Source organism: Chlamydotis macqueenii, chromosome Z (assembly GCF_036417535.1).
Source record: "Chlamydotis macqueenii isolate bChlMac1 chromosome Z, bChlMac1.mat, whole genome shotgun sequence".
NCBI lineage: Eukaryota > Metazoa > Chordata > Aves > Otidiformes > Otididae > Chlamydotis > Chlamydotis macqueenii.
In genome coordinates, this window is record NC_141593.1 from 24,020,551 (window position 1) to 24,048,222 (window position 27,672).

The 27,672-nt window shown below is 38.1% G+C and overlaps 1 protein-coding gene across 1 annotated transcript in view; it reads left to right on the forward strand.

The window, feature by feature from the left end:
• The first annotated feature begins 22,234 nt into the window (after positions 1 to 22,234).
• Positions 22,235 to 27,672, forward strand: part of LHFPL2 (LHFPL tetraspan subfamily member 2) — a 59,320-nt gene continuing 53,882 nt past the window's right edge. The window contains exon 1 of the mRNA XM_010129829.2: positions 22,235 to 22,279. The gene's annotated coding sequence lies outside the window, so the exon portion shown is untranslated. The remainder of the gene's footprint in view (positions 22,280 to 27,672) is intronic.

The following is a 27,672-nucleotide window of genomic DNA, read 5'->3' on the forward strand; positions in this document are numbered from 1 at the left end:
AACCAAATTATAGTTCTGAAAATTATGATAACTTCCACAAGTAGTATATTACTGAAGTTCCTCCCTTTGTGTGCTCTACATAGTCTTTAATGGTGGCTACTGTTATTTGATGAACGCTATTTCCACGGACATTTTTGTTGCTAAAAGCACTTGTAATAGCTCTATTTTTATGGTTTCTCCTTTTATTTTTGAATAAAAATTTGAGAATAATGAAGGCAATCTTATTATAGCATCTTACTTTGAGAGACATGTTGATGAACAGCTGGCAAGGCTGAGAAACAAGATGTTATGTAAAATTGAAGTTAAATAGTAATAAAATTACTTCAGAATTTAAAATAAAAACTACTTGGTTTTGGTTCCAGAGAAAATAATCCATTTACCTCATCGTGAATTGGATCTGAACTGTGACCCAATCTGTTGAGCCTGTAAGTGGATTTGCTCCAAGTGCCCTGGTAGTCCAGTTGTGCCTCTCTCTTCGCCCATCAGCCAACCATATGTGCCTGTCTGTGGTTTATCAAATGCTCTGTTATTCCACTTTTGGCTATGCTGCACCTTTATGGCCTTGTACAAAGGCCTAAGGATATATTTGGCACACAGTAGTGGAAAGGACAGTAGGAGTATAGAATTGTGACAGGTTTGGGACATACTGTGGCGCTACACGGTGCAGAGGATTAGGGAGCAGCGAGTAGTGGGAAGGGCTGGGCATTGCAGCGCTGCTAAATGCGAGCGTGTTGAGCATGAGGTGCTGTGTGGTGGCAGGAAGTTCAGCAGGGAGGCTGGTGGGATGTGGCCCGTATGGCCTGCTAAGAAAATTTCTGAGTCCTGTTCAGTTCTTCACTGCTATATTAGGAGGAAACAGCATCATTCTGTGGTAGTAGAGGCTAAGAAGCATGCATAGCATATAGGCCTTCCTGCCAGCAAGTGGCTTTAGTGCAGCTGTGTTACCAGGCGTTGTCTTCTCCTATCTGTTAGGTTTCTGGGCTGGAATCTGTAGGTGCTTCTTTCTCTATGTAATTTTTTGTTCAGTCAGTCAGTTGATTTCAGCCATCAATAGAAAGACAGACTTCTGAAAGCTAACAGGGTACCACTATTTTTTAAAAATAGCTGGCCAGTTGGAGGAGGGACTGTAAAACATCATGTCAGAAGTCTTGATCAACTGTGAAGCACAAATCTAACATATATAAGCTTCATTAGTAGCAGAGCTCGTGGAACTACTTGCTTTAATTAGTTTTCCATAGCTGAGAATTCTTTACCGTATAAGGGTTTATTTCAGATGCAATTTTTCCGTTAGCAGACAAACACTATAAATTTTAATTAAAATAATTCATACTTCACTCCTCTGAAAGTCAATGAATTATCTCTTTGTTCTCTTTGTTCTGTGTGATTTCTTTGTATATTATATTAGGAGCCTGAGTGTTAAGAAGGATTGGATGGATGATTCATCTGTCCTTACTGTTTGATAGGTTGCATGGAGGATACTATGTATGTGCAGTTTGCAAGTCTACCCTAGTATCTGCAAGTTTGTGCTACACCACGTAATAATCTACTATGTGTTAGCTGGAGCTGCATACCTAGAAGAACTTGAACGGGGGAAAGGAAAGACTGCTGGAGATCAGAATAAAGACCAGGCTGGCAGGCAAAAGATGGGGCCAATATGTGAACTACCAAACTCAAAATTAAGGGAAAATGTTTTATGGGTCTTTCCTCTACATGTTTATCAATGTTGTCCTGAGTTACAGAAAGCAAACCACAGGCTTTGGCAGGTAGGCTAATGCTTTCTAGCCCAGTAATCATAAATGATGACTTAAAACATGTTTATTTAAAATAAATAACTTGTACTATTATCTGATAACTCGCACTATGATTAAGTTAGATTATTACAATCCCTTGGCTCTTCTCTGTTTTAAATTGTAAAATGTCTCTTTTCTTTAGAAACAGAGAATTCTGACTGGCAAGGTTTATAAGCTCAATAGATCAAATTTAGTGTAGTATTAAAACAGTTTTTAAGTGTTTTTAGTGTTTCAAAATTAAATTGTTCTATAATAGACAGTAACAGCGTAAAGTTGTTCCCACTAACACAAGCAGGAGCAGTTGAATGTGTAGCACTTAAAAAAAAATTACTTAGAATATACATTTTTGTTATAGCTTTTGTGATTAGGTTTTTTTTTCTTTCATAGCCAAGTGATTTCATATTATAATTTTATATTTGCTTTGCTGCTGATAAATACCAGTCAAAGAGCAGTGGTTTGGGTGGGGGCTTCTTTGTAGCCTTGTTTCTAGGCATTGTTCCAAAGTACACAGCTAAAATGCTTTATGGGTTTTGTTTAGAGCAGGGCTTTTAATACAGAGATCACCACTGAGTCTTTTTGATGCAAGTACTTGATTCTTTCCTTCAAACTCAACATTGTATTTCTGTGGTGTAGCTGTTAAAAATATACGTGTTTGTCCTGCATACTGTGCTTTAAAGATCAGATAACTTCTCCATTTTTTCTGAACATATGACGCTTTTGCAGAAGTCTGGTAATGAGAGAAGAGGAGAGGATATGACAATTAATTGTGTAGAAGGCTCAAGAGGTCATCTTGCTGCAATGAATGCGAAGCAGAGAGCTTCCTTTGCACTATTTGGGTGAGGTTGTACCCTGATCTGGTCCTCGGCGCCCATGACTGAAGTTTATGGTGCATGGTAGATGCCTTTAGGCATAGAATGAGCAGCCAGCTTTTCATTAATTTGTAACAGAGAGACTGGTAGGAACGTTGTTCCATGCCGTGGACAGCTTGTAGTGAATTCCTTCAGTGTTAAGCAAGCTAAAAATAATACTCTAGAAAGTATATGCTTTAGCCAGAGCCTTTGTTTTCTGAACATCCATTTGAATAGGGGTTAAAACTACACTATGAAAGTAAAAAGAGTAAGAAGTATCCTCCCCTTTTTTTTTTTTAGTAATCTTGAAACTATTAAGCTGTTGAATACATTTAAGTAAAGATTCTAAATAGGTCAGTAATGCTTATATGGGAATAATTTGGGGAATTTGTCTATGTACAATTTAAGGATTCTGTTAGAAAACTCCATTATGGTTTTGTAAGCTCTTCATATCCTTATAGATATTTTTATGTACCTTTCCTGCATGTTGACTCTGTGAGGGGACTGGAGTGTATGTGCTAGCCCGAATCTCTGTGAATAGATGAGTTGCTGAAGCCAGTGGCTCCCAGTAGGCAGAGCTAAGGAAGAATTGCACACTAGGTAAAACCAGTTTCCTCAGCTGCTGTTTGGAGGCATAAAGTTTCAAGACATTTTGATTTCCACAGGAAAAGGAACAGATAAGAGCAACTGGTACAGCCTTTTAAAAGTCATGGTGGAATGGGTCATGGGGGGAGACTTGCCAGCATGGGGAGAGAGCAATGAAGGAACAACTGTTGGAGGGAGCAGAGATGTTGCAGCTGAGAGGCCAAACACAGCTGAAGGAGGCTGGTTGCAAGGGAAAAGGAAAGCTTCCAAAAAGCAAGTAGTAACTTGCAAGCAGGGCATCTTGGCTATGCATGGATTTCTTGATCCAGTCCCCTGGTGCCTTCAAATATGGGGATAACCAGAGGCAGCAAGCTCTGTGTGTGGGCTTCAGTATTGCTGTGAAAATAGAATGCATTTATGTTGTTTTTAAAGTAAGGTTTTAAAATGTAGGTCTGTAGGTTTCTTCCTTGCTTCAGAGAGCAAAGATATTAATATGCTGGATGAAGCTGTGTAGGTGTGTTTCAGCTGCTGCATCTCCTTGAGGGGCAAATGATCCATGGCAAGAACGTTCAGGGGAAGAAACCTGCCCCCCATGAAGGTTTCACGCTTTTCTCACTCAGGAGGGAGGTCTGGACTGCAGCACTTTCCTGCCGATAAATGACTGCACCCTTGTTTTTGCAAGGGAAAAAAAAATAATTACTGGAGTATTAAGATGCTGTTCTGCTCTCCATCTGTGTAGTAACCAAATCATTAGAGCACTTGACTGTGAAGGTGCATTTCTGTCCTTACTGCAAGGTGGTTCATATTGTTCCACCTCTCCTGGACAGACAGGCTGGAGCTGATGTGTCACCAGCATGGGGCCACTCTCTGGTCCCACCGAAGCTGTGCCAGTGCACAGCTGAGAATGCAGCCCTCTTTGTGTGGTGGGGAAAGGGAGGTTGGCCCTGACATCATTATTTACTTCACAGTGCTCAAGGAGAAGAGTGTGGAGATCTCATATCTGTTCCAGAGACTGTTCTTATGGCCTTAAACAGCAAACAGTTGCAAACCTCTCTGTGCGTCTCATATTGATTTAAACATTTGTTTTTTGTATTTGTATTGGGGGACCGGGAATGGAAAATAGCTGCAAGCTGACCTAGTATCACTAGTTTAATCTGGTGTCCCTGAAAGGGTATGCTTTAACTGCAAGTATTCTGTTTTTAAACCAGTTTTACTTTGCTAGCCTAGTTCCTTAGGACAAAGCATACTTTTGAAATCACTGTAGTGGCCAGTTGTGATTGGTTTTGGTGGCTGCAGTATAGTTTGTGTGTCTGTGAATTCATGAAGAAAAAAAAAAGAAAATCCTAGGTGTGAGGTTAAACTGTATAACCCATAAAATGAATTATATGCACATCAGAACATCTCAGCCAGATGGATTTTCATGGTGTGGAGGTCTGTGAATAGAAATGCTGTCACTCACATGGATGACGACCTGGCAAACGTAACTCCTTAGTGTCTTGGGGAGGTAACTCAGAAATAACAAAATATGCATTTATCAGAAAAACCCTTCTTTAAAAGTCAAACAGGAAACAAATGGAAATCCCATTAACATTGTGTTGAACCAGGAAAATACTCTTAATTTACAGACATCCTTTTGACTGAATACAGGAATGTGTTTGTTTTGTAAAGGGGGTAGAATTATTGAGCTTAAAAGCTGTTTGGGGCAATGTAAACATATTACTTACCCAAAACACTTACGCGAAGGAAGTGTGCCCTTCAGGCTTTCTCTTAGGAGTTAATGCTTTGCTTTACGTAGTAGTAATTTACACAACCTAGAAATACAGTAAGTAAAGTAAAGTATAAGGGAGTAAAGCTTTTGTTGTTTTTTTTTTTCCTTCCCTCCTCTTTTAAGAAGTATCTTTCATGTCTTACTGCTCATAGCCTCATCGGGAAAGACAGCTGTGTTGTACTATATTCAAAAGCACTAGTAGGAATTTCATATTTCTTATGCTTAGGCAATAGCCTTAAATATCAGTTCCTACCCTTTATTATTTGTGTTAATGGTGGCTTTAAAGTAGTACTTGATTGCTGCGTGAGTATGGTGTAGAAGTTGTCATTATAACTTTTTCATTTGTTTGTTTACTTTGTTTTTGTTTTGTAGAAATACTGAAAATGTATTTTGGCCTCATGGTTGGCGTGACAGCTTTCCTGTGCAAATCTCAAAGTTGTTTTGTTTTTCTGCTGAAAGCATTAAGTATAATTAGCATGTTGTGCTGAGTTTTATAACAAGGACTTTTGTTCTATAATCTAGGCAAAAGCATTCGATTTGTTTTATACAGACATTCACGAAATGGGGAATTACAGAGAAGGATCATTGCTACTCTTTAATTTTCTAAGTAATGAAAGCATCTTTTCCCACTTCCACTGTTTTTTTCCTTCCTGTTTTAGTTTTTTTAATAATTTGTCTAAATAATAACTTAGGATGTTTCCAGTTGAGATCATCTGCGTCACAAATTGAAAAATATTAGTCCAAAGTTAATGTTTAAAAGATGTTTTGAACAAGGTTGTCCTTCCATACAAGCAGAAAAATGGCAGCTGCATCCCTAGCAGGCTAAGACAAGATTCCCAAAGAAACTGAAGTTTTTCATAAAGCTGAAAGGAAAAAAAAATTACTGTTGGTGTGGAGGTGAGGAGTTTTTTGGCCACAGGCTCTTTAGTACTGCAGGTTAGATTTTACTGGCTGAAAGGCATTTTTGCCTTTGTATCCAGCCAGTTCGTTGCTGTGGAAAAGCTCTTTGCCTCCTCCATGTAGTGTTGAATCACTGTTCAGGTGTGAAGATCCAGAATAGCTTTCAGGTTAAATGTGTTGTTCTGTGATTACAGAGCATACACTTTACCTTGATCTTCAAACAGTGTCTATTGGACTGTTCATTTTTTCACTCTGCAGCAGTTTCTTGTCTTGACGTTCAGTTCTTTGAATGTAAGCAGGCATTAAACAAAACTCTAAACTTTCAACCAGTAAGACCATGGTGCTGGAATAAAGTCCTTGACCAAATAAGGCAGATCCAGAGTAGCAGGGTTCTTGAATGTCAATAATTTAATTGTTCAGTGGTAGGTAGTTAATAAGATTCGATAAGTAAAAGCTTTCTATTATCTGAAAGAAGTTCACTACTAAGAATTTTGACTGCAATGCTGTGATAAAGCTGAAAGTCATAAATACTTATTTTAATTAAGAACCTAGTTTTTGTATCCTAATATTCAACTTTGGTTTTAAATAAATGTAGATTTTCCAAAAGCTCTGCAGAGCTTCTGATTTTGAAGATGCAGAAGGGGGTTTCTTTTTTCCTTGTTCAACAGCAGCAGCTGCCTCTGAATTATATTCTTGCTAGCTGATAGTTGTAGGCAACACATTTTAACAAGCTGAATGTGGTATGCATCATAATAATACTCAGTAAAAACGTGAATAAAAAATACCAAGTGTGACTAAAGGCTGTGTGAAACTAAGTCCCTGGTCTCACAGGTTCCTGATTGTTAGTCCACATAATCCTTAGTATTGTCAAAAAGAATGATTGAGGCAAAAAAAACTGACCAGAAACAAGCTTTCCTGATCAGGCTTTTAAAACCACATATAAATATTTTTGGAGCTTGGTTGTAGTGTGATCATGGAAACGTTATATCTTCTTCAGGAGTAAAATATGGAGGGGTATTGGGACTGGCCCTGTTTAACATCGTTGTTGGTGACATGCACAGTGGGATAGAGTGCACCCTCAGCAAGTTTGCCGATGACACCACGCTGTGTGGTGCGGTTGACATGCTGGAGGGGAGGGATGCCATCCAGAGGGACCTTGACAGGCTGGAAAGCTTGGCCAGTGCAAGCCTCACGAAGTTCAACAAGGCCAAGTGCAAAGTCCTGCACATGGGTCAGGGCAGTCCCAGGCACAAATACAGGCTGGGTGGAGAATGGATTGAGACCAGCCCTGAGGAGAAGGATTTGGGAGTGATAGTTGATGAGAAGCTGGACATAAGCCGGCAAAGTGCGCTTGCAGCCCAGAAAGCCAACCACATCCTGGGCCGCATCAAAAGAAGCATGGCCAGCAGGGTGAGGGAGGTGATTCTGCCCCTCTACTCTGCTCTGGTGAGACCCCACCTGGAGTACTGTGTCCAGCTCTAGGGCATCCAGCATAAGAAGGACATGGTGAACCAGTTGCAGCAAGTCCAGGAAGGGCCACAGAGATGATCAGGGGGCTGGAGCACCTCTCCTGTGAGGACAGGCTGAGAGAGTTGGGGCTGTTCAGCCTGCAGAAGAGGAGGCTCAGGGGAGACCTTACAGCAGCCTTCCAGTACGTAAAGGGGGCTTGTAAGAACGATGGGGAGAGACTCTTCGGTAGGGCCTGTTGTGATAGGATGAGGGTAATGGTTTTAAAACAGAAGGAGGGTGATTCAGACTGGATAAGGAAAAAAATCTTCTACGGTGAGAGTGGTGGAACACTGGAACAGGTTGCCCAAAGAGGTGGTGGATCTCCCATCCCTGGAAACGTTCAAGGCCAGGATGGATGGGACTCTGAGCAACCTGATCTGGTTGGAGATGTCCCTGCTTCTTGCAGGAGGGTTGGACCGGATGACCCTTGGGAGTCCTTTTAAGCCCAAACTCTTCTGTGATAAGAGAAAAAAGAGAAAATGAAGTAGCATTTTGTTAACCAATCTTTGATTCTAGTACTGTAACATGTAACCTGATATAAGAGAGATTAATTCATGTTAATATCTGAGAGGAATGGTATAAGTGCCTGGAATATACACCCAGAAATTAACAGTATTTAATATTAATTTCTGTGTCTCTTTTTTAGAGCAGTTAGATTTTGAGTTAATAATTAGGAATCTTTCATCAGTGTACTTAGGAGTATATTGTCCCTAAAGCCACTGTTAGCATGTGAAGTATTTTTAACAAGAATATACAGTATTAGGAAAACAGAGAAAGGCCAGGTACTGTTAGTTGACAGAATTTTTTAAAGTAGCGTTTCCTCTAGATGATTTGCCTTATGTGGAAACTGATACACTGTACCTGATGCACGATTGGGAATGATGTTTCCTGGATAAACTTTGTTTCCATAAAACCAGAAGAAGTTGCAGAAAGTTTACTTTTTACTCTAGTGTATTTGTATCCTTGCTGGGCATTTGGTAATTATGAAATAATCTGTCCTGCCTATGACTTACGAAGGTACATAAATTCTGTTACTGATACTGGAAACTGTCTTTCTGTTATGTGCAGGTCACGTTTCTGATGTCCATCCTCAATGCATGATTATATGTAAACTTTTGTCATATGATGAATTTATTTTCTGCTGTGTTTCTGGGTTACTCCCTATATAACCTGTTTCTTGCTTACGTCAAACATTTCTGATGAATCAAAGACTGAAATTTATAAATCTCTACTGCCTAAGATTATGTTTTTGACCTTGATTCACAATTTGGAAGAGGATCTCAACAGTGGGTGCCCTGGGAATTAAAAGGATATTTAGGATTATTGAAGGTTTGATATTATTTAAGACTCTATATAGAAGCATAGCAGTTCTGTCTGGTTTCTAGTGGCTAAAAAAAGCCCTGGAGAAGTAAAAGAAATACATCTATTTAATCTTGTTTTTTAATCTTCTATTGCTTCTTTTCATCTTTGAGAGCTATCTTTTTCTCTCACTTTGAACATTTATATAGGTGGAAGAAAATCTACTAGAAACTTCTGATCTGCTTCAGAAAGGCTGGGATGAGACTTTTAAAGTAATTAATAAAATTAATGTTTTGCATACTTTGGTGTTTGTCTGATGTGTTAATGGAGGACATTTCGAGTTTCAAAGAAACTGAAGATGCCATTTTGCACAATTTTTAAAAGTTAGAATAGTAGCAAGCAAAAATAGTCTATTCTCAAAAAGACAAGTTTAGAATAACTAGCCTTGCTGATGCTTATTTTACTGGTATATTGGTATAATAAAAGTGGAAGTGCTGAGCAGTTGAGTGCAAAAGTTGAGCGTTTGACAAATTCCTCAGTGTATGTGGTAGAATAGGATTTCTTTTTGTGCTAAGTACCTGTCTTGTTCTTTAGTTATGAAAAGGAGGATCAATTCAGATTTGCACATGAATGCTCCTTTGATCCAAATCCTCCTCTAATTTTTTTTCCCTCATTATCCAGGATACTGGTAGAGAGTAAGATTAAGTTCCAAGACACTGTTCTCCCTCCTGTAAAGTAAAAAACAATCTTTTCTTTTTTCTTGGTTCTCATTTTATTTTAGTTCCTGCATAACCTGCTGTCTGTTGCTTGATGTTCATTCTTCCTTATTTTGTAAGAGACATTAAGTAGCTGCTGTGATACTTTAAGAAGGTATGAAGAGACTCTAATAGGGATTTCTTTTCTGTCTTGGTATGTTAAAATCAATTTGGTGGCTGCATGTTATGGTGCTCTTCCTCCCTCCTCCACTGCTGGAAACATGAGTGGATTGATCTAGCCTCAAATTGCTGTACAGAAACCCTTTGCTCTTGAGTCAAAAAAGTCAGTGCAAGTCTGTGAATCATTTTATGAAAATATTGGATTGAGTTTCAGGCTTTAAGTCCCTGCTGATACATTAAATTCTTCATGGTATTGGCAGGGGAGAAGCAGAGGACCTTTCTTTAGCTGGATAATAGGAGAAGTGTCAACTCCAGATGCCTTGAGAGAGAGACTCCAGACAAACTTTTAGTCCAATTACAGAAGGACAAAGTGGAAGAGACTCATGGGACTCCTACATGTTTTGAATTTCATTTAGACTTTTGGTCATACTAACAGAAATAAAACCCTATAGGAGTCCTTAAAATGTATATTTTATAGTCTTCTGGTTATCAATACGGGATTGTTGCTTTTTTAAAAAATATATATTTATGTGCATACACATGCTGTAGTATTTTAGGAAAATGGTATTTGCAGAGGGCACTCAAGCTGAAGGAATCAGAAATACCTCTCTTGTGTTGACAGCACACGTAAGAAAAGTCAAGACTTCCTTGGGACATTTCCCAACACTTGAACTAAGCGGACTTGCGTGGGACTGGCGCATAGTTCAGCAGCATGGATGCTTGGCTTCAATGCTGTCTTGGCATCAGCAGTGTTGGATATGTGGGAGAGGATTTTGTTTGCTCACCTGATCTTTCTCTGCAGACAGTTAATGACTTGTCTAATCTTCCCTTACCAGCAGGGAGCCTTCAGTGATTCTTTATATAAAAATCATTTTAAATGAAAGAGTAAGACTCAAGTAATTATTGTTTACAGTTTGTTGATGGGTATGATAATCATGGCTGCATAACCTGCCTACTTTTTATGTATAAATAAGGATATTTGTTGTATTTTAATATTTAGCCAAGAAGTATTGCCTATCTTTTTAATGTTTCAGTGGCTTTAATTCAGATATGATAGGAACATTTCTTCCAGGCCACAACATTGTCTGATCACATGGTCTACATTATAAATCTTTTTTTTTTTTTACATTCCTTAAGTTACGTAATTAAATTGAAAATATTTCATTATCATATGCAGCAGGTCCTCTTTCTGCCTTCTGACTTATGGAACTGGATATTCTATGCATTTTAAATGGAAGAGCTAATTAAGTAATGTCAGATAGCAATTTTGCAGAGCAGAATACTTTTAGAACCCCACAGCGTTCTTTGCTGTAGAAGGCAGATTTTTTTCCTTATCTGTATAGTTTCTTTTTACATAAATTGTAAACATTGTGTTTGTTGAAATTGATTTCTTCTGCACATTTCTCCTTTTTCACTCTAGGAAGTCCCTCTGGTTCTCATTCATGTTCTTCATCTGTTTCATCTGGGGTGATGCAGTGTTTCAGTGCCGGCCACATATGGGACTACCCAGGTTTAACCTGGTTTTGACTGTTGGCAGTACCAGCTTGGGGGGAAACAGAACCGAAAATAATGACTTTTCTTATTTTACAAATAAAGTGGTTTGAATTTTTGTGTGGGTTTTTTTTGTTTGTTTTTGTTGATTGTGGGTTTTTGGGGGTTTTTTTTTGTTGTTGACCTTCTGTTATCATCTCTGTTTCTAGTCCTAATGACTGTGGAGAAAAGTTTGAAAACACCTCTTATAATGTGAGGTAATTGCATATCTCTGGCTTCCGCAGTTTAAAGAAAACACCAAATATTGGGAAGTTCACAGTAACATTGTAGGAGTTGTCAGCAGTATCTGGTTTATTTGACTGAGTCATCAGTTTGCTGTGACTGAACTGATATTTCGGCCGCTCTTTAGTGCATCCTCATAGATGGCTAATTGTTACTTTAGACTTAAGTAAAATAAATTTCTTTTTTTTAAAAATTGTCTTTCATCTACCCTGGCCCTCCCTGCAAATTTCTTTCTCAGTCACTGTAGATAATGTCACATTATATGTATAGGTCAAACGAAGGTCCATGGTAATGTTATAAAGCCATAAATAAAATAGTTAACCAGAGGATCATTTAAACTCAGTATCTGATAATATCAGTAGCCTAAAGTACAGAGCAAATGTATGCTGATATTTTCATAGTCTCCACTGCTCTGCATCTTGAGGACTTACTGGGTCAAAGGAGGCAGTTGTGTTGAATGGATTTCAGTAGATCTTTCCTTCATTAACTTTTCCCGTTATTTCTTGAGCAAATGTGGAATTTGGCATCCACAGTAAACTGTGGCAGATTTCCTCAGCATAACTGCATCTTGTGTGGAAAAAGTGCTTTCTTGAACCTTATGTTCCCTGGTATGCTTTGATGCTGTCAGCACTTGCATTAGCAAATACAGTGAAGAGTTGTTATCTGTTCTTCCTTTCTGTGCTTATCAGCATTTTATAGAGATCAAAAGAAAATATATCCTTATCACTTAAATGTGTGATCCGTTCAAAAGATGTTCACTTGCATACTGTGATAATCTGGAACATTCTGTGACAACTGTAGAACCCCATGAAGAAACCATGTATTTTCTGTGTAGTAGATCTGTGGGATTTTACCTCTTCTGTATAATTTTTATCTGACAGGCCATAAAATGGATTTTGGATCTCTGAGTAAACTACTGGGACATGAAATTATGACCTTTAGGAAGAAAAGCTGGATTTTGCTTTGCCTTTTTAGTTATAGTGGCTGGCTTCTTCAGCATTTATTAATGATTTCCATCTGAGAGCATCTTATTTTTTTAATCTTACTTAGAAAAGAAACAAAAACATTCAGAAAAAAAAAAGCTTCTTAAACTCATGGTGTTTTCCCCTTGCACTTTGGGATACTATTACACATGTTTGTGATTATTCACTCTGCAAACAATTGTCAGAAAAATTCATCTGTTTTCCAAGTCCCACAGAAGAACAGATGTGGAATTAAGTTTCAGACAATGTACTCTTAATCACTTACATGTGGACACAAAACGAACTGGAGCTCAGTGGGAACTGATTGGATGCTTTGTTAGTCGAGTGTGGAGTGGAGAATTTGCATTTTTCTTAGGCTTCATTCTCTGAATGGTCCTTTGAAAACAGTGCTAATAAATGAACAAGAAAGGGATATGTTTCAAATGTTTAACTTTTTCTAGTGAGCCAAAACCTCAGGGGACTACCTGAATGGAGCTGGGATATATTATGTGTATGAATATGGAAGAAAGATTGTGTATACACATATAATTTTCTTCCTTTATTTGAGAGCTCTTTTGATGCTGTAAAGAATATTGGGGAGTAAAGTAGCTGCATATCATCTGCCTGCTTTCAAAAGCAATGATTTAAACCAGTCAGCTCTGCCTGTAAGATATTTCAAGTCAATGTTCAATTGCTGGAATACCATAAGAAAACAATTATGTCAGAAAACTTACTCATGTTGTGTTCTAAACCTCAGCCTTCATTGGAAAAATCCCTTAAAAAGATAGTCCATACACATACTTCAGAAAGCTAGTTTTGGGGCAGAAAAGGTTAGTATTTAGGGACTCTGGAACTTACAACTACAAACTTTACAGAGTTATGATTTTGAATCGGTGCACTGGACAATCACCAAGACTTAAGGAATTGTCCAATTCTTGTTCTTGGAATTAATTTCTTCGTAATTGATAAGAAAGATCATAGAAACAGGGCTATTACTAATTGTTTCCAGAGTGATTGCCTTCTCTCATGTATGTATAGGTCTTGAAAAATAGTGCCTACTAGTAGGAATGGAATCTGCATTTTCAACTGCTGCAGAATTGAAACTGGTGTTAAAATGTGTAGCTTATACGTATAAGATTATTTTCAGTTATTTGATCCACTCTAGCCTAGAAATAATTTGCCTTCCTGAACCTGCAAAAAAAGGAGTGGGGAGAACCTAACAAATTTGTTGCTTCTTATATGTTGACAAACTTGATTAAACAGACAAGATGATGCCTTGTTTCGAGGTTTGCAGTGGTTCCTTGGAAGCATGAAAACTCCCTTCGAAGTTTTAAAATCAGCCTTATCATATTATACTGAAGGGTTAAGAGGGCTGTGAACTCAGTTGCTGAAAGTTTTTCTCTGGAAAATTAAATAGACATGCCCCCCCCAACTTGAACTAGGGCACGAGGAGATTAGTAGTGATGCATTTTCCTGCCTTCCAAGGAATAGGAATGGGAGCCCTCCATCTCACTGCCTTGTTAGCTGTTCCTTAACTTCTCACTTTGCACATTCATCATTATGTTTATTCTGGTAGCAAGCAAATGGCTAATGCCAATTAAAATGTTCATTGTTAATAAAATAGCAAAATACAGTGTTTCAAGAGATGGAGAAGGAACAGAAGGAATTTTTAGAAATGTTTGTTATGTTCTAGAGAGATGTCTCAGCTTGAGTGCTGGATAGATCTGTAAAGGTTATAGCAGAGTTTATGTATTCTTCAAACAAAATCTTTCATATGGATTTTCTGAGGCTGTTTTGCTTGTATGATGTGAAGTTACCGATTTCTTCCTTTTCTTTGTTTTTGGGGAGGTCTGTTTGACATTAGTTTTTCATGTTTTGTTTCAAAATATCTTTCTTTCATGGATATTACTTTGTTTATACACTTTGCAAAAGAAAAAAAATATAATAATATTAAAACCAAACATCTTTATACCCCCATGTCTTGTTTTTTAGCCTTTGTCCAGAATGACATAAATGGCTAAGTATTTTATGCTCTTTAGGTATGACTTTGTGACTGTAGTTGATGTAGATATCTTGTGCATGATTAAGACTTTTAATAAATGCAGTTGTCTGCTGCCTGTAATAATCAGAAGCATAGGATACAGTAATTCTTTATGGGGCTGGTAAAGCTCAAATGAGAAACTGCATTTTTGATATTTAATAGTTTGAGAGTATTTTAACTGGACTTAGAATGTGTGTCTTGGTTCTAACAGTGGGGCTTGGGGTAGCTTTAAGGTATTAAAGATATACTTTCTGAGACGTGATTGGAGGGTGTGCTAACATACTCTAAAAATGTACAGATCTTTGGATGAGAGGGGCCTTGTAAGGGAGTTTGTTCCCTTGTTATCGCAGGCAATAAGGTAGTCTGCAATTCCTTTCATTGTGTTATCAGCCTCTGACTTAAAGCTGTTAAGGTTTCTTGCCTTGGCTTTTGTTTTCAAAGGCTATGCAGAATCTTGCTCTTTCAGATGGTTTAGAAATAATCTCTTAACCTGCATCTTAAGTGTATTTACAGTCAATTTACAGTTATTTTGTTCCTGCTGCAATGTTGGCTTTTAATTTAAATATCTCTTATTTCTCCTTGCTAATTAGCTCTCTAGAGTAACTGTGGGAAACAATTTTACTTAATTTTTGTCATCTTCATTTTGTTAGGCTAAAGAAGGCAAGGCCTCATATCTCTTCTTAGCTCTCTTCCCTTGATCAGTACAATATTCCTTCCATGGTCCTAATCCAATTTGGATGTCTTCCCCTGCGCTTCACTTCGGGTTAATAATAGTTCTTAATTCTGCTCAAAGTAGGACCTCACAGGAGTCTTCAGCAACTGGTAGTACCGTACTCTGGTGATACCTCTTTTGATACATTTTAAGAGTATACTGGCTTGTATCACCCCCATGCCTTGTTAGAGGTATTGCCCTTGAGGCTTGAGTCATGAGATGCTTCTGAAGGTCTTCATCTTCTCAAAATGATATATGCATACTAAATAACATTTTTCTAGGAATTCAAGCTACCAGGAAACTTCAAAACTTTGTGAATCTAGTGGAGAATGCCACTTGAACTGTAAGATAGGGTTGGTATTTTCCGAATTTATTGCTTTAATTTAGAAAATCATAATTTAATGATAAAGTACAGTGGGTTTTTTTAAGTTAGAAAACAAGCCCAAGTTAAGTTCCTATCATCATCTCAGTTTCTCAATTGGAGACATTAGGAAAGCAAGGAATCGTCCTTTGCTCTCGCAGCTGTTGATAAAAGTTAAAGGAGAAGACATCAAAGAATTTTAGAAGTTTTGCATCAAACTTAAAAGTTTAGGTCAGGTAAACATCCTCTCACAAGTTTCAGTAAAGAATTTTAGGGGATGATGTTATAATTGCCATCAACTTTCTGCACATTGAATGTGCAGAATGGGAATGTAGAGGTTTATCAGTGACAGAAGATAAGAAGGCAGGCAGCCCAAGAATGCGCAATCAAGGAAAATACATTTGACTAAAATTTATGTTCAGTTATTTGTAGTTAGAATCATACAAATTGGAAGGGACCTCTGAAGACAATGGTCAGTTTTACCCTCAGCTGGGAAGGAGGAATAAAAAACAGTTGAGTAGTCTTCTTGCCCCTCTCCCAGCCCTTCATATTTGAATCCTTCATGGATTATTCTGCAAGCCCCTATTAGAGTCTGAAATTTGCATATGACACTGCAGTTCAGCCTTGCAAGTACCTTTGTATAGGAAATGGTAAAAGTAACAATCAGTATGTCTTTTTATAGTATTCTTGAACGGGAAAAGAAGAGCAGAAACTGAGATCTGTTTTTGCCTTCTGAATCAGGAGACCTTTTAAGATGTGATTCTCTGTGTGTACATTTATATGTGGAGACAATCTTTCACAATCTTCTTTTTGGTAGTAAAAAGAATAGTAGAAATGTAGGGAAAATAAAATGTTATCATTAGGAGCTCATAACTTGTTAAGAAGTTGTATCTTAGTTTTACTAAGAAATGTATTTCAAAGAATAATTTAAAGAATTTTTAGAAGAATTTAAAGAATAATTAGAACTTCTTACAAAGTGTTTGCTCTGACAGTCTTCAAAGAGGATATTATGAGCTTCAGGAAAAGCTAAACTGTGAGGTTTTATTTCTTGTATTACCAGGACATTATCTGAAAAGAAGATGTGTTTAGGCACAGTGTTTAGGCAAACTGTCTCCAGAGAAAGCTTAAAATTGAAAAGGCAAAGGAAAGCTTCTTTGTGGTAAACAAAACCACAGTTAACATATTTCTTAGTTGCTGTTCAGTTCTCACCATCCCTGAGGCTAGCTATTTCTTCCATCTGCAAACTGAGTGTAATTTTTAACTCTTACCAAGCGGTGGCTAGCTCCTTTCCCCTTCTTTGTGTTAGCATCAAAGGAATGCATCTTCATGGGCTTGTAAGTTCCCGTTGGAAAAGTAGGCTGAATGGAGATGGCTCAGGAATTTAAGAGGTCTGCAGAAACTGGAGGGTGTTCTCCAGAGCAGGAAAACTGGGCAGATAAGACTTGAGTAAGTATTTTCATTTCCATAATATTTTACTGAAACACTCAAGAAGGGTATGTTGCTCAGGGTGTTTTCTTTATTTAATTTTTCTTTATGTTGGGTTTGGGGTTTGTTTTTTGGTTTTTTTCAAGACTGAAAATAATTTCTGAGACATGAGCTGGAGAAGAGCTGAAAATAAACAAGCTGATGTGTTCTAAGCAGTATGTTTAGATTTGAATTGAGGTCTTGAGTGCATAATAGGTCCTATTGGTTGGACAATATTCAGATGGACTTCAGTAGAAGGAACTTTGCTTTGAAGTCAAATTGAATGGCCTAAGTTCTAGATTTTGCCACTTAGCAAAATCATTACATGAATCACTGAATTGTTTCATGATTAAAAAGCAACTTTTCACTGGTGGAAAGTCACAGGTAGTAGCTGTGGGTGCTTTAATTTGGTAAGATACTTTTTAGGTGTATTTTTTTATTGCATCTATGAAGATGAAAGCTGTGAGGAAGGCATGGAAATGAGTATATAGAATATATGCTTCAGGTAAACAATGTTGTCTTTCTGACACCATAGAGGAGTTTGAAATTGTCTTTTGAGGACTCTTTAACAGCTTGTTTGTGTCTTAGTAAGTCAATCCCTAGTTCTGTGTTTGGTTGCTTTGTCTGATATCTTGTCTTAAATGTAAAGGAAGGTAAATGTTAAAATAAGTCTGCTTTTCTTTGTGGAGGAGAGGGGAAGATTGTGCTTAAGGTGCTTTTTTATTTAGTTTGAAACAAGAAGTTCCTAATTCAGTTGTGGTGCTGGAGCACTGGAAAATGCAGGAATTTTATACAGCAATTTGGACATTTTAATGACTGTTTCATTAATTTGTAATCAATGTCACAGCTTGCATCACTAGGATGATACTCTGACTCTAATTTTGGCCTGAGAAGGAGGTACTGGATTGAAAACAAAACAAACCTGGCAGCTGCTGGCTTGAAGAGTGTGTGACTGTGTGAGATAGCATGTGTCTTTTTGCAGACTGTCACAATGGGTTAGCTCTGCACCCTTCTGCAATGGGCTCAGGCTGTCTGCTGATTAAATAAAATGGTGCGTTAATTGCTTATGCAAAACTCCACAGTTGCCATCTCCAGGCCTTCAGGAAAAGATAACTGACCTGCCTCCCTTGGAGTTGTTCTGTTTCACTTCTGCCAGCAGACAGCTTTATTTGTAACCGTAGCGTTTTGCAGGCCACAGTGTGTGATAATCTGGGGGCAATAATTCCGATGCTAATAACACTCATCAGAAGTTGTTATTTATTAAGGCAGCTGACATTTAGGAAGAAGAATAGCCTGAGCTTGCCAAGTGATTCCAGCTCATGGCTGAGGAGCATGCTACTGGTCAGAGCATTTAATTAGCAACCCAGCGTCAGGGCCTGCAGGGCACTCACAGGCCTGGGCCTCCCCCAGGTCCTGCCCTGCTCCTGCCTGGGGCCCAGGAGCCTGTTTCAGCCCAGTCTGGAGCACCTGTGTTACAGATGAGCCTGGTCCAGTCCCAGCTGCTGTGGAGTTGACCTGGAGCCTGCCTTTGCCCGGTGACCGCCGGATTGTCCATGGGACTGTTTCTTTCACCATCCGCACGCAGGCAGCAGGTAGCTGGCTCCTGGGTGAAGCTGCTTTCTGGGTCTTTCTTGGTAGTGGCCAAGCTGCAGCCACCTAGAGCAGCTTTATGGACCAAACGGAGCCAAGGAACATTTTTAGTGACTGTGGATGTTCTTGCTGGAGGTAGTGCTGCAAAGCTTTTGGGTTTGGGTGTCTTGGGCTGGCAGAGGTGATGCGTTGCATGGAGCAAGACCGAAGCGCTGGCTGTGGTGTGACTCACGGTGCTGCTGTGGAGAGTGACTCATCTTCTTGCTTTACTATGACACAGCGTGACTCAAGAAGCATGTTATAAAGTGAACTCCTTAAGTGCTTTTACACTGCCTTTAAAGTAAACAATTTATGTCCTTTTATCCTCGTGACTACGAGTAAAGATAAGAGCTTCCACTGATTTCAGTGAACGTGGGATCGGGCTCCTGACTGATGTTCCATATTACTAACTTTATTTAAAGTTTTATGCTTAGGTAAAATAAAGCCTAGAAGACAAAACTAATTTTAGAGGATAACTTTACTAAAATAAAATTGCGTATACATTACTTCATTAGCAATGTCTAACTTGTTAAAGAAATGTGGTAATTTGATTCACTTATCACTCAGGTGCTTGTTGTATTCGGTAATGGGCTAAGAGGGATCTTTCATTCACAGTGCAACTCTCAATGCTTCTGTATTTATTCTGTTTAGTTTTGTGGGAATTGTTAGGATTATAAAAATGTAATATCTGGTTTAAGCATTTTAATGATGTGTAAAACTATGCTGTACCTCTTTCTTGGTTAAGGTGGTGCAGTGGGAGAACAGACATTAAGAGCAGGAATCGGCAGTGTTTTAGAAGTACATGTGGCTTTTACTAGGTGTAAACTTGAGGGCAGGTGCATTTGGGTGAAATATTTTCTATAGTGTAAAATGAGATTTATTTTTTTTTGTTCTCAATGAAACAGCTTGCAAATTATGTTACTGCTTATGGTATGCTCTTTTGAATTTGCTTTCAGTTACATACATATAGCTATGTAGCATGATCTTCTAGCTTGAACAAGTTACATAGATAATGCAAAGCTGCAGGTTTTTTTTTTTCTTTTGTAGGTTTGTGTGAAACAGAGAATCATCAGATTGAGAAGTAATGTTAAAAAATCTATTGTATATCTCGAGGTATTTCCTACGGTGTTTAGCTTATTTAGAGTTTGGATTTTTTTACCTGCTAGCGGTGAATGTCTAAAGAAAATACTTTCCCCTTCTTGTTTTGGTGATATTTCTGAAGGTAGCCTTAATGATGCCTATGAAGTAGTATGGTTTTTTTTAATTTTATACTGTTCTGCATTGATAGCGAAAGACAAAGAACCCATTGAATGCATTGTTTCTATTCATAGTGACATAACTGGTCATACAAACGTTCCTGAAGTAAGTAAATATTTCTTTTATTTGAATAGTTGCTGTTACATAATACATGGAAGTATCACACAGTAGTATGTCTGAAGAAAAAGCTACTTGAAAAGGACGTTTTAAGATACAGCAGATATATCTATATTCATTTTTAATTTTATTTTTGCTCAGGAGCCTAATTCCTGTTGTGTACAAAGCCAGGGTATGTGACAGAGGGACATTATCAAACCAGCTGTGTTCTTGTAACAGTGTCCAGCCTATATCCTTCTCCTGTTGACTGTAAATAAACTTTAAATCAGTGACTCTGCTTGGTGTAGACTCTTTTTTCCCCTGTAGTAAACTTAAACTATTTCTTCCTTGCAAATGAGAAAGGAGCTAAAAAAGAAGAATGTAATGTTTTCTTCTTTGGCAGGGAGTGGGGTGCAGGAGTTGATGCAGCCAAATTTACAGCTAGTTGAGCAGAAAGGAAGAAATGGATTTTTATGTATTTTTGCCAACTGTCGTAGAAATCCATCTGAGTTATTGCAACAGTTGTAAGAAAGAGCTCCTGAGACAAAGCATGAGATCATACATGTGTTTTTCCCATTCTGATTTGTTTGTGAGGATTTAGGTTTCATTTTGGCCATGTGCAGCATAAGGAAAATGCACACTGCCTGTGTGGTGATGGGACAGTGGAAGATGTGGAGTTTCTTCTTGTTAGCTTCATCACAAATGTGGTAGCAAAAACGAGCCTTGCTTTTTAATATAATACTTGGTCTCCTCCTTTTTTTTTTTTTTTTTGGCAGTTCTTGTGTAGGGGTGAGGAAGATCATTGCTGTGCCTTTGGCAGCTGGGTGGATCTGTGAGAGAAGGCTCTTCTGCAGCTTCCTCTATGGGCTGATCTTGTCTTGATCCTGTCCGTATCACTTCTCTTTCTTAGGGCAAGAAAATTTTCCTTAAAGGCACCACTTAATTCTAATTGTCTGAGTAATCCTTCATTTTCACATACTTAAAATTGATCATGCATTTTTGGGTCCTTGAATGTAAAAGAAAACAATTTGGCCTTTTTTATTCTTGAAATGTAGTTTTTGTCTCTGCTAACATTACTATATATTCATTGCCATGTTAACTGCTTTTGAGACAGAAGAGAGAATTTGGAGCAATCGCAGCTACTTAGTCCAGTCTATTGGGTTGTTTTCTTGGGGTGGTTTGTTTTGGGTTGGTTTTTTGGTTTTTGTTTTGTTTTGTTTTGTTTTTTCCCCCTGGAGAAATATTCTACATGCCAGGAATTTAGAGGCCATTTTAAGCCTTGCTTGACTTTCGAGTGCTCTTAGTATGTTTTCCTCTGTCCTCAGCAGCACGCTGTTAGATCTGCACTGATTTTTCTGTTGCTAAACCACTCTTCACCAAGAATTACCTCTCATCGTTAGAGTCTACTGACCTTCCGATTCACTTTGTTCTTTTGTGTAAGGGGAGGGTCTTCATATAGCCTATCCTAATGTATGTACAAAAATGCAGAATTTGTTATTATTGTGGGAAATTCTATAGTTCAGCAACACTTTTCCTTGCCTTTATCACCTTATTTTACTATTTTTTGAGACTGGAGATCCAAAACTTGATATGGTATTCCAGACTTGTATTCCTGGAGTGCTAGCTGAAGGTAACTAATTTCTTATTAGCGGGATCTTAGCCTGTAGGTATACCCCAGGATATTCTTAGCCTTCCTTGCTGCCAGGGCTAACTTTTGGCCTATGTTTAGCCCACTGTCTGTCCAGACACCCAGAGAGCTTCATTTCAGAGAGTTACGCCCTGGGTGGCCAGTGGCCAGCCTGTCCAAGTGATTAGCCCATCTCAGGTACAAGACTTCACGTTTGGCCTTGCTGAATTCCATGAAATACACGTGAGGGGTAGTGGAAGGGCTTTGGAGGTACGTTTTGTAAGCTTGTGGGGTGAACATTGTATGTAGTTTAGATTTTTGTTCCAGTGTTTTAGGAATTTTTCTTCCAAAGTCATACCTGATTTTAAAATGTTGCTATAAATCAGAATAGAATATACAAATAATTTTAAGTGTATTTTCAAATCTTAGTATACTTTATTAGTAAAATAAAGGGAGAGAAAAACATGCAATTTTGTGCTTGCTTAGTGATTTTTGTGTTACTCATTCACTTGTGCTTAGTTTTCTTATCTTCTTAGTGGTTGGAAGGATGTGTAGAATGCTGCATTTCTAATAAAACAGAAGTGTCCTGGTAGTGAAATGTTACCCATGTGCATATAATCTCTTGCAAGTGGAGTTGTACCATTCCAGCCACCAATACTAATAATAAATATTGTTTTAATGTTTTTGGCTCTGTACCTTTCTTACATTTTATGTCAATTATTTCTCTAGATATTGCTAAAGCATTTGAAGTGGTTGACCAAGACCTAAGGACTTGGAACAGTGGTGAGTAAATGAAATTCAGATTATATTATCTGATATTTTCACATGCTCTCTGATTCTGAAGTTTGACTGCTGTTTGGGACATGAACAATGTGCAGTTGGTTATGCCTTTTGAATATTTTCTTCTGAGTGCTAGGTTCCTGTTCAGAGCATTCATCTGCCTTTTTTAAGCAGAGATTTTAAGAAGGCAAAGAGCAGGTAGTCTCAGTGACTGCTGTTGATAAGTGAAACCTCCTCCCCACCACCACCTTGAGTTAGAAAATACTGAACCTGAAGTACTTCAAGTAGAATAGTTCAGTCTATACTTTTTGAAGCAGTAATATACACCGTGATCCATTGTATTAAATGAATGATGCCTGAATCTAGACTTCTTGGAATCATGCCAGCGTATATATTAAGCAATTATAAAATCAGATCTCATTCTAGAATACATGGAAATCTAAGGTAAGGTCATAAATTACTGTAAACTGAATTTTGGCTTTCTTTAAACCCCCAAGCTTATGTCTGTGGTTCTTAACTCCGCCTCTGCAAGCTACGTTGTCCTTCGTAAAGACAGATCATTTTGATCCCCTACACCCTGCCCATTGCTGATTGCATCCTATGTGCCAATTATGTACCTGTTGTGACTAGAGAAGAATGTAGGAACCATCTAAGGAATAACTTTAAAAATTTCAAATACTTTTTAAAGTCAGTTTTGTTTAGCAATATGTTTGTAAATGTATTATTTGCACTTCTTTGGCTGTAGGTGCAGGCTGGCAAAGAGAGCCTTACAAATGCAGAGATAAACTCACCAGCTGTTAATTGTACTTAATAGTAGTGTTAGTAATAATAATAGTCTTAATAATACTACTTTCAAAAAGCAATAGTGTTTTCTGGCCAAGATATGGTTATTTGACTTAATTTAATATTTCTCTGGTTTCCATAGCAGAGCAAGTTTATGTGAAATATTTTTGGATTTATGGGATCTTGTTTGATTTCAGTGCTGTTGGCAGTAAATACAAGTTTTTAGCACCCGTGCATTTGGTTGCATGTGCTGTTGACTCAGTGACAAAGCAACACATGCAATACAGTGAAAAACTCTTGCCTTGTTTTGTCCTCTTTTTTGCTTTAATGACCTCTGAAAATTGTTTGTATACCACTTAATTTCTAAAAATACCATTTAGTTAAAGTTTTGAAGGAATATATCAGTTTGTAATTGATTTACGTTAATGTAGTACTATATTTATGATGTCCTTTCTATTTCTGCTTGTATTTTTCCAGGAGAAGCAAATAAGTGAATTTTAAGTGAATTTGTCAGTTAATTTTGGATAGTTCCTTTTTACCTTCTGTTTATCTACCCCCGTGCCCCTGTTGTCCACTTTCTGACAATTCTGAGGACCAAACTGCTATATTCGTGGTGTTGTCAGTGCACAAGTGGAATGAATTTACGGTTCCTTTGCACTTTCCATCCACCTTATTCCTCCTGCTTAGTAAGAATGGAACTTGTACTTTCCTACTTCTGTAAATGTTTGCCAGCACATTGTTGTGATTTAACCCTAGCCAGCACCTAAGCACTCCACAGCCACCCACACATTGCCCCCAGTGGGATGGGGGAGAGAATCAAAAGAGTAAAGGTGAGAAAACTTGTGGATTGAGATAAAGACAATTTAATAGGTAAAGCAAAAGCTGCACACACAAGCAAAGCAAAACAAGGAATTAATTCACTACTTCCCATCAGCATGCAGGTGTTCAGCCATTTCCAGGAAAGCAGGACTCCATCATGTATAATAATTACTTGAGAGGACAAATGCTGTAACTCTGAACATCCCCCCCTTCCTTCTTCTTCCCCTAGCTTTATGTGCTGAACATGATGTCACATGGTACGTGATATCCCTTTGGTCAGAGTTGGGGTCAGCTGTCCTGGCTGTGTCCCCTCCCAACTTCTTGTGCACCTCCAACCTACTTGCTGGTTGGGTGGTGTGAGAAATAGAAAAGGCTTTGACTCTGTATAAGCACTACTGAGCAATAACTAAAACATTTATCTCTGTATTATCGACACTTGTTTTCAGCACAAATCTAAAACGTAGCCCCATTCTAGCTGCTATGAAGAAAATAAGCTCTGTCCCAGCCAAAACTGGCATAAGCATTCAGAGTCCTCAAAAATAAGTGGTTCATTTTCTGCTATTGGTATTCGGTAATTTAGTACTCTAGAATAAATGTTACAGGTCCTTGCTCAGGTTGACTGCGTTCAATTATCTAGGATATTTTTGGTCATGGTGGATACCAGAAAGACTCAAACAATGTTCAGGTTTCATAGAAAAATCCATGTTTTGTCCTTGCCCTTAAGTGTAGACTTAATAGGAGCCAGGTTAAATTTCAGAATTGTGAAGAACTGTGCAAGAAGGAATTCAGACGACATAGAACCTCATCAACTAGTTGTGTCCTTGCTGAGATACCTACGTGTATATGGATTTATGTGCCTAAATTTACCTGTGTGCCAGTGTGACACATTTATTCATGCCTTCCATAAGTTAAGTGTTCCACAACACACAAGTGTGCTACTACATTGAAACAGATGTGTTAACCCAACAGGTACTGCTCTAGTGCATATATTATGTGATCCCACAAAAAGCGGAAACTGTAGTAAAGTTTCTTTATGAGTGTACAATGGACAGTTCTAGTCTGTGCCTCTTCACATGTGGGATCTGGTAATAACGTATGTTTCGTGTTCAGAAGTCACTTGTCCTAAACATGCTGAAAATAAAAACTGTCCTTTTGTCAAGCTGAACATACCTATCATTTAATGGAAATTTAAATAAAATATACTCGGTGTTTTTAAAAGTAACTCTAAAACTTGCTTATGACTGCTGCTTGTTGGTGACTCAGGTGTGTTAAAAGTAGTCTTATAAACAACTTAATAATTCATATGAAACAACTTCTGGTTTTTTACTGACATGTAATTGCATGACTTCAAACTGAAGTAATTTCCTTCTTTACAGAGTGCTTATGCTTGTTATTTTATTATTAATATGGTGGCTGTTCTGGTGAGAGGCCATGGTTCACCAGAGAATGCAAAGATAAGCATATGGGCTATTGAAATACAGTTAAAATGCTATTTGTTTAGAAACTAAGGAGGTGTTTAAGAATTTTGTTGCACAGAGAAAAAGCTGAAGCACCAGCTTTTGCTAAACTGGAACCTTGCTCGTATTACAGATTGGTGACATACCAGGCCAAACTGTCACAGCGATTGCCAGGACTGACAACTGAACTGTGTACTGCCTGGTGCTCTGTTATAGTACATCGTAGAGGGGTTATATATCTTTATCTAACAATGAATATAGGTATTAATTCTTTCAAGTTTGATGCTCTTTAAGGAGCTGCTAGTTAAGAATTAAAGCTACTTCTTGTTAATTTGAAATTGCACCTTGGGTAGTGTTACAAATAGTATGAGCTATTTTATAGTAATGTGCCTCAAACCAGTTAAGAGGGAGCCTTATAATGCTTAGCAACATAATAAAAACACTAGCACACGCTTTAAGAATGTGAAGCTAACTTAAAAAATTATGAGCAACTGTCAGCAGCAGTAGGTGGGAAGCCAATGTAGAGGGTTAAGTGCAGTGGTGGTGGTAAAATTGCACAGTTAATAAGATTAGTTCTGCACGAATCTCATATGTTGAAAGAAATTTTAAATTATAACTTTCCCTTCATAACAAAATATGTAAATAATACAGTTTATCTCCAGATGTGCTAATGAGCACAGCGAAGGCCTAGTTGTCTGAGTTTTCTTCGTAGGCATTGCTTAAGTTGTCTTGGGAAAACATTTGAAAATAGGGGAGCAATTAATTCCATAAAAATCTTCACTTTAGTTGCAATAAAATAATAAAACTGTAACTGGAAGCAAGAAATAAACAACTGAGATAAACATTTAAAGGATAAAATTACCTTCTGATAAGCTCTTATTGAAATCTTTGGTATTTTAATTACTCTTTCCTCTTCTTTTTCTCCCTAAGGTTTCAATTTAATTGTAAGAGCATTTACATGCTTCCTGACTTGTATGTATGCTCCTTTTGTTGCAATATGAGTTGGATACAGGCTTATAATGCCTTTTCTAATAAACATGAAAGATAGACTCCAAAATTGTATTAGGCATCAAAGCACAAGTTATTAGATACAAAATTAAAATGATATTAATTAGGAATCAACTGCTTAGTGCAGGAGTGCTGACTCCTTCCTGGACCCTCACATCATAGGTGACAGTGATCCACTTTCCAATGAGATGCCTCAGCCAAGGTCGGATGCTGCTCTATATATTGGTGTTGGACATCTCTGGAAGGCAGCAGGTGTTAATGTGGTTGGGGAATGTTAGCCTGGAGACTGTGATGGTTGACAGCGAGATCAGTTCTTGGACCATGGACTTTTGGCATCCCAGCTACTCTAGAACCTGCCAGCTGATGTGCCAAATATTCTTCAGTGTTACATGAAAATAAATGTTTTGTCCAGCTAGTCCAGTTCCTCTTCATGTAATAGTACTTACCTAGCTTTCTTGCATAGGGTCCCAGTTGGCACTGGAGGGTGAGGGTTGTGCTTCTGTCCTTGGGAACAACTGGGAGAAACCAAAGTGAAGGAAAGCAAGCAGAGTGTCTTACTGAAAGTCTTTCCTCATGTCATGATAAGCTGCAGAGAAAGGAAAGCTGTTGTGGTTTGCTCAAGGTGTTTTAGCTGTCATTTTATCTAGGTGCTGGACTTTGTCTGCCTTATGACAGTGCTTTGTGACTTCAGGAATTATGTTCTAGGTTTCTGATGAAGCCCTGTCATATCTTAAGCCCGAAACAGAAAAATTGGTGAAATTGAGGGGACTGATAATTTGCTTATGGAGCAACAAATACAATGGCTAATTTTAATTTTGTTATTTCTGGAATCTAGTGCAGTTCTTGACATGGAGATGCCGTGTTGCAAGCAGTAACTAAATAGCAGTTGCAGCTACAGGAGGGAGTGTGGCGCAGCGGATAGATCTGCCTCTGCCGACTCTTGCATTTGACTTCAACCTCTCTTATTAACCTGCTCAGTGATATTAGGAAAGTTAATTTCTTTTTGTCTGTTTAGATTACAAGGCCTTTTGTCCAGATATTGTGCCTCAGTTCATCTCACTGTGCTTTGTTGCCTGTGGAGTCCTCCAGTTGCTATAAGTATGACTTACCTTACTTGCAGAGTTTCTCTCATGCTGTGACATTAACTCTCACGGGCTCCCTCTAAGACACTGGAATATTCATTCTGCAAGAAGAAAGCTAGTAATACTATTCAATGCGTGGTTTAGTGTTGCATCTGGTTTTGCGCAACTGCAGGCTGATGCCAAAAGGGGCTGTACCACTTCAGCCTGTTCTTTCCCCCTCTTGCATCAGCCCCTAGCCCCAAGGTGA